Source organism: Sinocyclocheilus rhinocerous, unplaced genomic scaffold (assembly GCF_001515625.1).
Source record: "Sinocyclocheilus rhinocerous isolate Xijiao unplaced genomic scaffold, SAMN03320098_v1.1 scaffold893, whole genome shotgun sequence".
NCBI classification, from domain to species: Eukaryota; Metazoa; Chordata; class Actinopteri; order Cypriniformes; family Cyprinidae; genus Sinocyclocheilus; species Sinocyclocheilus rhinocerous.
In genome coordinates, this window is record NW_015642826.1 from 180,616 (window position 1) to 190,649 (window position 10,034).

The 10,034-nt window shown below is 38.4% G+C and overlaps 1 long non-coding RNA gene across 1 annotated transcript in view; it reads left to right on the plus strand.

Moving 5' to 3' along the window:
* LOC107756714 (uncharacterized) overlaps positions 1-461 on the plus strand; it is a 4,706-nt gene extending 4,245 nt beyond the window's left edge. The window contains exon 3 of the long non-coding RNA XR_001641856.1: positions 451-461. This is a non-coding gene — a long non-coding RNA (uncharacterized LOC107756714). The remainder of the gene's footprint in view (positions 1-450) is intronic.
* The last annotated feature ends 9,573 nt before the right edge of the window (positions 462-10,034 follow it).

Below are 10,034 nucleotides of genomic sequence, written 5' to 3' on the forward strand. Positions count from 1 at the left end.
CACTGCTGTGTGTGTGCACTTTGGATGGGATAAATGCAGAGCACTAATTCCGAGTGTGGGTCACCATACTTGGTAACATGTCACGTCACACTCACACTTAAGATCGCGCTATAGAAGCCGCCTAAAATTAAGTATAAAGAGAAGAAGAAGAAAGCGGTCCTAGGCAGCTGCCTACACATGCCAGGATCCGCCACTGCCAGATGCAGTTAGAAATTTACTAAAAACAAGCCTATTGCAACATGCACATGGTGTGGCCAGCCAAATTTCAGGGGGGCCGGTGCCACCCCTGGCCACCAGGTAGACACGCCCCTGTATTAAAGCTAGTCTGTTAAATTATCCTTTGCCCTAATGAAATTTAGTAGTTCTTGCATAGAATACAGACTATTAGTAAGATGGTGGTCAACAGAACCATACAGATGACATTACAAGATTACAAGACACTGTGAAGAGTAATTACAATTTAATGAAACCATTAAAATGGAAAACAAATTAATGGAAAACAGAATTTGGTAAAAATAAATAAAACTGAATTTGAGGGGAAAAAACATATTTCATAGGGCCTTAAAAATGTATTTTTTGTTAAAAAATTTTAATAGATTGCTGTTAAATAGTGTAAGTTTCATTATTTTAAATAATTAGACATGTTTTGTTATTAATAAAATTTAATTTATCCATTAAAACAGAGTCTTGAAAAATTGAAACAGGAAAAAAATGGATTCCAGAAAAATGTAAATGGAAAAAATTGAATTTGGAAAAAAAATAAAACAGAATTTGGGAAAAAAAATTAAATGAATTTAATAGGGCCCTACAAATGAAATCCAGTCTATAAAACATTTTCAAAGCTGTTGCAGGGTTCCTTGTTAATTTTGATGATTAAAAAAGGCATCTCTACAGCCATTTAACAGTAGATATCTGAGCCCCCTGCAACCATGAGGGCATCTATGAAAAACAGTATTAACAGCATATTAGCCCCGCTGTCCAAACATCTTTGGGCTTTAATCAATGTCAATGTCAAATGATGCCTTGTCTTCATAAAGTCAGGTAGTTCAATAAAGTCAGGATGGGAGGTGAGGGGCAATATGCACATTACCCAAAGGAGAAGCCTGGGCCTCTAATGAAATTAATCCTTAAATTATTCATCATCATCACAGAGCCTGACAAATGTCGGAGGATTACCACGATGATGAGCTTGAGAAAAAAAAAAGTCCTCTAACTAAGTTGTGATGGTATTTTTACTCTCATTTATTTGTAACCTCAAGATAAAGCTTTTTCGTCATAACCCATGAGTCCCATAATCCTGAATACCAATAATTTATTAGACACTGACTTAAAAATTGTGGGTTCTAGGCACAAATGATTCAAGGACAACATTATTGTTTAGAAAAGTACATCTGTTTAAGAGCCAAGCAGAGGGCAAAATGTTTAAAACCCACCTTGATTTTCAGATCATCTGTATTGGTACATCTATCCATCTGAAACAGGGAGAGCCAGAGCGGAGTGTCTCTGGGGTGTCATTCATTTGGGGGGATGTTCAATCAATCAAGTCAATCATTGATCTTCCTGTCAAATGGTTTTATTCTCTGTAATAATCTGCTCACATTTGACAGAGACCTGTGTGGAATAGTAACGAGACAGACAGACAAGGTAAACGGTTAAGAGGGGGCTGCAGGCCACTGGTTGCTATATGAAGCTGCTGTGGGAGTGATGAGCTACAGTACACATTCATGTAATAATTCATCTATTCTGGGCAAGAGTGGACATTATGTTATGAAGCTGATCCGATTGACTCCTGCGTGAGCTGTTTCTTCCTAATATATATATATATATATAGTCATACAATTTCATTAATACACTTCTATATAATGAGCATTTCTTATTTATTTTTATTTTTGTTTATTTTAAATGTCAGGGTGATACAACTGTCATGATATCATACTGAAGAAACAAAAAGCCATTTTTGAAAATGAATTATTATTAAAGTGATAGTTCACCTAAACATGAAAATTCTGTCATCATTTTCTTACTCTCATGCCATACCAAACCCATAAGACTTTAGTTAATCCTTGAAACACAAAATAAGATCTTTTTCATGAAACTTGATAGATTTCTGTCTCTCCATTGAAAGTCCAGGTAACCAAAACTTGGAAGGTCCAAAAAAGGTCATAAAAGCATTGTAAAATGAATCCATGTGAATCCAAGTCTTGTGAAGAGACAGAGTTGCTTTATATAATGAACAGTCCGTAATTGAGGCTTTTATTTACACTAAACAATGATCGACACAAAAAAAAAAGCAAAGACCAGGGCACATGTAACAGCCATAAGGGACACAACACCAGACAAAGAACTGGGGCAAACACAGGGGTTAAAATACAGGTTAACATGGGTAACAAGGGGGAGGAGCTAATTAATTACTATTGTGGCTAATAGGGGTAACTATGGTAACAAACAGGTAGGCAAAGGAGCAAGCGGGACATGAACTAAATACAGAAAGTGAAAAGTACCGGACAGTGATTTTTCTCAGTTAATCTATTAATTGTAAGTAATGAAATCAGATTTGTGTGTCCAGACATAACCAACCTATCTGCATGGGTTGGTTTGGTAATGACGTAGGCGTACCCACATATGTGACAAGTCTTCTAAAACGAATGCAGGAAAAATGAAGTTGCATCGTCTCGCTCTCCAAATAATAAATAGTCATGTTCCTTGCTGTAGTCATGGCCGGCTTCGGCTTTGTTTGAATACCATATGAATACTTCCGGCATTTCAATCACCGGTTTTTACTCTATCGCTGTGTTGCTTTAAGAGTGATTTAAAAAAAAAAGGAAAATAATTGACATCTAATTTTGAGCAGCCAGAGCATCCAGACTGAGACGCAGTCTGTAAAAATCTGATTTGATTCGCATTTCAAAACCACCTCCAAATGTGATTTGAAATGTAGTAAAATCAGATTTCATGTTTTTTTGTTTGTTTTGTTTTGTTGTTTTTTTGTTTTTTTGCTGTCCAGACTGTCAAAAACCCATATGGATAAAATCTGGATATGCAACAAATCAGATTTTTGCTAGCAGTCTGAACATAGCCTGTACCAGAAAATGTATGCATTTAGCAGACGCTTTTATCCAAAGCGACTTACAGTGCATTCAGGCTATACATTTTTTACCAGTATGTGTGTTCCCTGGGAATTGAACCCACAACCTTTTGCGCTGCTAACGCAATGCTCTACCACTGAGCCACAGGAACACTAAACAGATCACCCGACTCATTGAAAAGATCCAATAAAAAGAGAGAGTTTCCTTTATAGGCAGCAGTTCTTGATTGCTGTTTACTAGTCTCTGGCTAGCCACTACTCAGAGAACCCAGTCCCTGCAGGAGGCCCTGTTCTGGAGAGCCTCCACGGGTAAACAGAGATCTCAACAGGACAGGGGAAGCACACATTGTGGGAGCGGGCAGAGCTGGCAGCCATACAAAAGGTTGCATCCGCATGGATCCACCCAATGATTAGCAGGCAGTGGGAGGCTGGGATTCACCGCTCCCCTATCGGAAAGAAGGCAGGATGCTGGGGTGTTTTATTTGTCTCATTAACACGTGAAGGACAGAGTTAAGATTCTCTGTCCAGTGTCTTAAAGAGAAAGAACCCCATATGGTTTCTTCTTACAAAATAACTTGTAAAGCAAAGACCTTTTTTCTCTCTCTCTCTCAATTAGGTTTCCTTAGAAACATAATTACAATAATTATTGTAATTATGTTTCTAAGGAAACCTAATTGAGAGAGAGAGAGATGGGAGTGATGAGCTACAGTACACATTCATGTAATAATTCATCTATTCTGGGCAAGAGTGGACATTATGTTATGAAGCTGATCCGATTGACTCCTGCGTGAGCTGTTTCTTCCTAATATATATATATATAGTTTGAATACCATATGAATACTTCCGGCATTTCAATCACCGGTTTTTACTCTATCGCTGTGTTGCTTTAAGAGTGATTTAAAAAAAAAAGGAAAATAATTGACATCTAATTTTGAGCAGCCAGAGCATCCAGACTGAGACGCAGTCTGTAAAAATCTGATTTGATTCGCATTTCAAAACCACCTCCAAATGTGATTTGAAATGTAGTAAAATCAGATTTCATGTTTTTTTGTTTGTTTTGTTTTGTTGTTTTTTTGTTTTTTTGCTGTCCAGACTGTCAAAAACCCATATGGATAAAATCTGGATATGCAACAAATCAGATTTTTGCTAGCAGTCTGAACATAGCCTGTACCAGAAAATGTATGCATTTAGCAGACGCTTTTATCCAAAGCGACTTACAGTGCATTCAGGCTATACATTTTTTACCAGTATGTGTGTTCCCTGGGAATTGAACCCACAACCTTTTGCGCTGCTAACGCAATGCTCTACCACTGAGCCACAGGAACACTAAACAGATCACCCGACTCATTGAAAAGATCCAATAAAAAGAGAGAGTTTCCTTTATAGGCAGCAGTTCTTGATTGCTGTTTACTAGTCTCTGGCTAGCCACTACTCAGGGAGCCCAGTCCCTGCAGGAGGCCCTGTTCTGGACAGCCTCTACGGGTAAACAGAGATCTCAACTGGACAGGGGAAGAAGACATTGTGGGAGTGGGCAGAGCTGACAGCCATACAAAAGGTTTCATCCGCATGGACCCACCCAATGATTAGCAGGCAGTGGGAGGCTGGGATTTGCCGCTCCCGTCTTGGAAAGAAGGCAGGATAGTTGGTTCGTAGCTCCGCTTCAACTGTGCGATACACTCATGAGGGGCAACCAAAATTTCTGACTTGTCAAAAAATGTATCTGACCATCCGATTGCCAGTCGGAAGAGGCTAATCACCTCTCGTTACACTGCATGTCAAAAAACGCATGACAAAGCTGATATTCGGCCCGACACAAAAAATAGTAAACAGTAAAGCGTGTTCAGTTTAATTCAATTACAGTTTATCAGACTGCTATGAAAAGGTTAGTATACCGCAGCAGCCCTCTTGTGAAGACCGAAGAGTGTAAAGACCAGCGTCTCTACCTGTGTGACTACACCGAGCAAGGACACCAACAAGGGTCTTGAGTATTGCTTCTTATTCATCCTCATTCCTACAACTTGTTTCACATCTATTTCAGTTTATATGACCAATCTTTACTATGTACTTCCAAATCCCTACTATTACTAACACTTGCAAACCATGCATCACACACTGTAGACAGCGCAATCCTGACAACATGTGCATTTTGCCTGTGTCTGCTAATACGCTGCTTTATTTTCCTATTGGTCTCTGGAATTGCCAGTCTGTGGTAAAGCAGATTTCATTACATCTATTTCTAGTTATTCAAGGCTCAACCTCATGGCCATGACAGAGGCCTGGATCAAATCAGAGGACACTGCTACACCTGCAGCCCTCTCCAATAATTTATCTTTTTCCCACATCCCCTATCTGACTGGAAGAGGTGGAGGTTCTGGTCTGTTTATCTCTAATGATTGGAAATGTAATCCTTTATCAACAGCTCCTTTGAATCATTTTCAGTTACTATCATCCACCCTCTTAAAATCGCCCACCTAGATAAACCTCAGGCTGCTTCCACACTCTGCTAGCCTCTTTTGATCTCAACACTCGCTCATGTCCTTCTCTCCACTCTCAGAGGCAGAAGTCTCCAAACTCATATTTTCCAATCATCCTACTCTTTGTCTGCTTTATCCTATTCCATCTCATTTCCTTCAAGCCATTTCTTCTTTTACATCCCTTCACACAGGTGTCTTTCCATCAGCATTTAAACTGGCTCAGATAACCCCACTACTTAGGAAACCCACTTTTAACCCAGCACTTTTAGAAAACTACAGACCGGTATCACTTCTTCCTTTCATTTCAAAAACACTTAAATGAGTTGTGTTCACCAAGTCTCAGCCTTTCTCACACAGAACAACGTTCTGGACAGAAACCAGTCTGACTTCAGAAGTGGACATTCAACAGAGACTGCTCTGCTCTCGGTTGTTGAAGCCCTAAGATTGGCAGCGGATTCCAAATATTCAATACTTATTTTGCTGAATTTTCTCTGATTTTGACATGCGTTAACCACCAGATCCTCCTGTCAACCCTCATGGCAAAGGGCATCTCAGGAACTGCACTCCAGTGGTTTGAGTTTTACCTCTCAGATAGGTCCTTCAAGGTATCTTGGAGGGGTGAGGTGTCCAAGTCACAACATCTAGATATTTGGGTGCCTCAGGGCTCAGTTCTTGGACCACTTCTTTTCTCTATCTACATGGCATCACTAGGTTCTGTCATTCAGAAACATGGCTTTTCATATCACTGCTATGCTGATGACACTCAACTCTACGTTCCATTCCATCCTGATGATCTGATGATAGCTGCATATCTAACAGACATTTCTTGCTGGATGAAGAACCATCACCTTCAGCTCAACCTTCCCAAGACAGAATTGCTTGTGGTTTCAGCCAACCCAACACTTCATTACAATTTCTCCATCCAACTAGGCGCATCAACCATAACACCTTCTAGGACAGCCAAGAACCTTAGAGTTGTGATTGATGATAAGCTGAATTTCACAGGCCACATTGCTAAAACTGCCCGGTCCTGCAGATTTGCCTTATACAACATTAGGAAGATCAGGCCCTTTTTATCGGAACATGCTACACAACTCCTTGTTCAAGCTCTTGTTCTGTCCAGGCTGGCCTATTGAAATGCACTCTTGGCAGGACTTCCAGCCAGTTCTTTCAAACCTCCACAACTAATCCAGAATGCGGCAGCAAGAGTAGTCTTTAATGAGCCGAAAACAGTGCATGTCACACATCTGTTCATCAATTTGCACTGGCTACCAATAGCTGCTCGCATAAAATTCAAGGCATTGATGTTTACCTTCAAAACAACCATTGACTGCAACCCTTTACCTAAATTCATTACTTCAGACTTATGTGCCCTCCAGAAGCTTGCTTTCTGCAAGTGAACAGCGCTTTGTAGTGCCATCCCAAAGAGGCACAAAATCACTTTCATAGACTTTTACCTTAACTGTTCAATGCTGGTGGAATGACCTACCCAACTCGATCCGAGCAGCCATCTTCAAGAAAAGTCTAAAGACATATCTCTTTCATCTACACTTGACCCTCTATCACTAGAACTCTCTATTCTATTTCTATTCTATCTACTTCTTTTCTTTTTATTTATTTAAAAAACTTGACCCTCTAACAATAGCGTTCTCTATTCTTTTTCTATTCTATCTACTTGTTTTATTTTTAATTATTATAAAAATAATAATAACTTGACCCTCTAACACTAGCTCTATCTATTCTATCTCTTTTCTATTTACTTTTTATTATTTTATTTTATTATAATAAATAAATAAACCTTGCTACGTGTACTGCGTTAGACTAGCCGGGACTTGTCACAACACTTCTATATTGTTGCTCTTTTGTTGTTTTGGTTGCTTCTATTACCCTTATTTCACATGTCACTTTGGATAAAAGCATCTGCTAAATGATTTAATGTAAATATAAATGAATTGGTTGTGAATAAACCATTCAGACATGTTTTGTAAACCTTATCAAATGATTCACTGAAAAGATCATTCTCAAAAGTGCAGTTTGTTCATTAATTGGGCATTGCTACTTCTTTCAAGCTAATATGTGAGAAAAAAAATATTCAGTCGGATTTTTGAATCATTCAGACAGATTTGTGAACTGGATCAACTGACTCTTTGAAAAGATCCAAATAAAAGAGTTATTCGTTCATAAAGCAGACATTGCTACTTCTCAAGACAAGTTACAGTGAGTTGAACATGAGAAGTATATCAGTCTGGTTCGCAAAAAGGTTTTGTGCGCCAGATCAATTGATTCTATGAAAACTCAAAAGGGCAATTTGTTCATTAGTTGGACATCTACTTCTAGAACTCATAGTTCAAATGGTTAAGGACGATTTTGAATAAATAGTAGCGTGGATCACTTTATGGACATCTACTGTAGCTTGACAGACCCAGTCCTCATTTACTGTCATTATATTGAAAGAGTATTCTTCAAAACCCCACCTTTTGTGTTCCACAGTAGAATGTCATGAATGTCAGTAAATTTGGTTTAAATAGTGCTTTGTCCAATACAAACTTAAAAACAGCTTTATAGAAATAATCAGTGTGATGACTGAATTTTCACTCTTAAATAAAGAGAGGTTACTGATTAGCCATGATCAGTAGGTTGACAGACTCAATAGTAAGAAATTCAAATCAGCAAATGAGTGACATTTGGTAATCCTTCAGAACCTGATGCATCACAGCCCTAACAGGAGACTCAAACAATAATACCCACTTTCCTCTTAAGTCATGGCTTGTGTGCAGTGGAAGAGGAGGATGGGCTGTTCTGTCCCTGTTTATTCTGTGGCCTGACCTTCTCTTTCTGCCTTTTGTCCACCTCTCTGACAGCATCCGCAATGATTTCTCCATTCCAAATCTGACAGGACAACACAATGAATCAGAGCCATTACAAAAGGGACTTTTCCACTTCATTAAACCAGGGTCCCAAAAGCTTGGAGGGCACAGAATAAGCAATTTATCTTGAGTTACAGCTGCTTAGAAGTGGCTGCATGATAAAATGTGAATGCCTTATTTTTTCTCATTGTAAATACCCCTCTGGACATCCTCTGGTGTGGGCATGAATAATAAATATTAACAAATGCATTTCTTCAATTATGGAAATTGGATCCTATTTAAGACAGTGCATGGCATGCTTACAGGCATTTGAACAAGATCAAACAACAATGGGTCAGTTATTCTTGTGCAGGCTATGAGAGGAAATTGTGCTGATGATGACACGGACACTGGGAATGAATCGTTGTGTCCGTGGACAATGACAGCATAATAATGTCTCTCAGCAGGCTTGCACTGATTGATTCATCATGACCCTCAGTGCAAGCTTATTTCAGGTGGTACATCAGGTCAGTTTATCGATGGATTGACCTGAACTGCATTCAGGCTTTAAATAAGGGCCGCTAATGATTGGCTGAGGATCCAATCACAGAACAAACAGGATAGCTGAAATTCAAGTGTAGGTTATTTCATCTTAGATAGCAAATATTATGTTCTGATTAGTCAGAATTTGATGGTGTTAATAGCTTCCTCAATAGCCATTTATTCATTTGCATTTCATAAAAAAAGACATTAAAACCATCTTCCTGCACTATGTGTAAATCCTGTTATGGCAAAGAAAAAATGGCAGCTGTAGTTACCAGATATTTTGCATAATATACCAGCCTATATGCTTTACCTAAGCGTCATCAAAAAGTGAACTTCCCATGAGCCATGATTAACAAATATGAATTCAGTGTTACCCACAAAACACAATCAGGGTAGCACACAATAATAAAATAAAATAAACATGAACTAATGTAACAGGGTCAAAGACATGACGTCACCATTTTGGTGTCCGCATCAAATTAAGTTTACAAAAGTAATTTTATATACATAAAAAGACATGTTAAATGCAAGTAAAGAGTTACTTTCATATTTCAAATAACTTTGGGAAATAATGTTTCAAAGCGTAAAATTGTCATTCAGTGTAATGGTCCGGCCTTTGATTTTACCATTACATCTTTAAATAAACATATAAAATACCAAGTAAAAAAATTCATTTGTTGTCTTGGCATTGATGACTGTGTTATATTAAAAGGACTATGTCTTATTGTTTGTTTGTTTTTTAAAGTTGTGAAATAACAAGGGGACTTTGGTCCCGAAAATTCAGTTTGTCAGAGGTCATTCAGTGTAACAGGAACAAGAAGCCATTCTGAAATCATATAAAAAACTGTTAGTCATTTGACAGTCTGTGACATCATCAGATAGCACCCTGAAGACTGTGTGGTACTGTCACATGTTATTCAGTGAAATGCCAAAAAAACACTTTTATTGTAAGATTTCTTGAAAAATTAGGATATGTTGTAAATAATTGTGAATAACTTCAATGGCCAAGCTCACTGTTTGATACAGGTGGCCGGTTGATTGCCTGCAATATAAGCTGAAGTAGAAGTTTCGTCATTCAGGGTA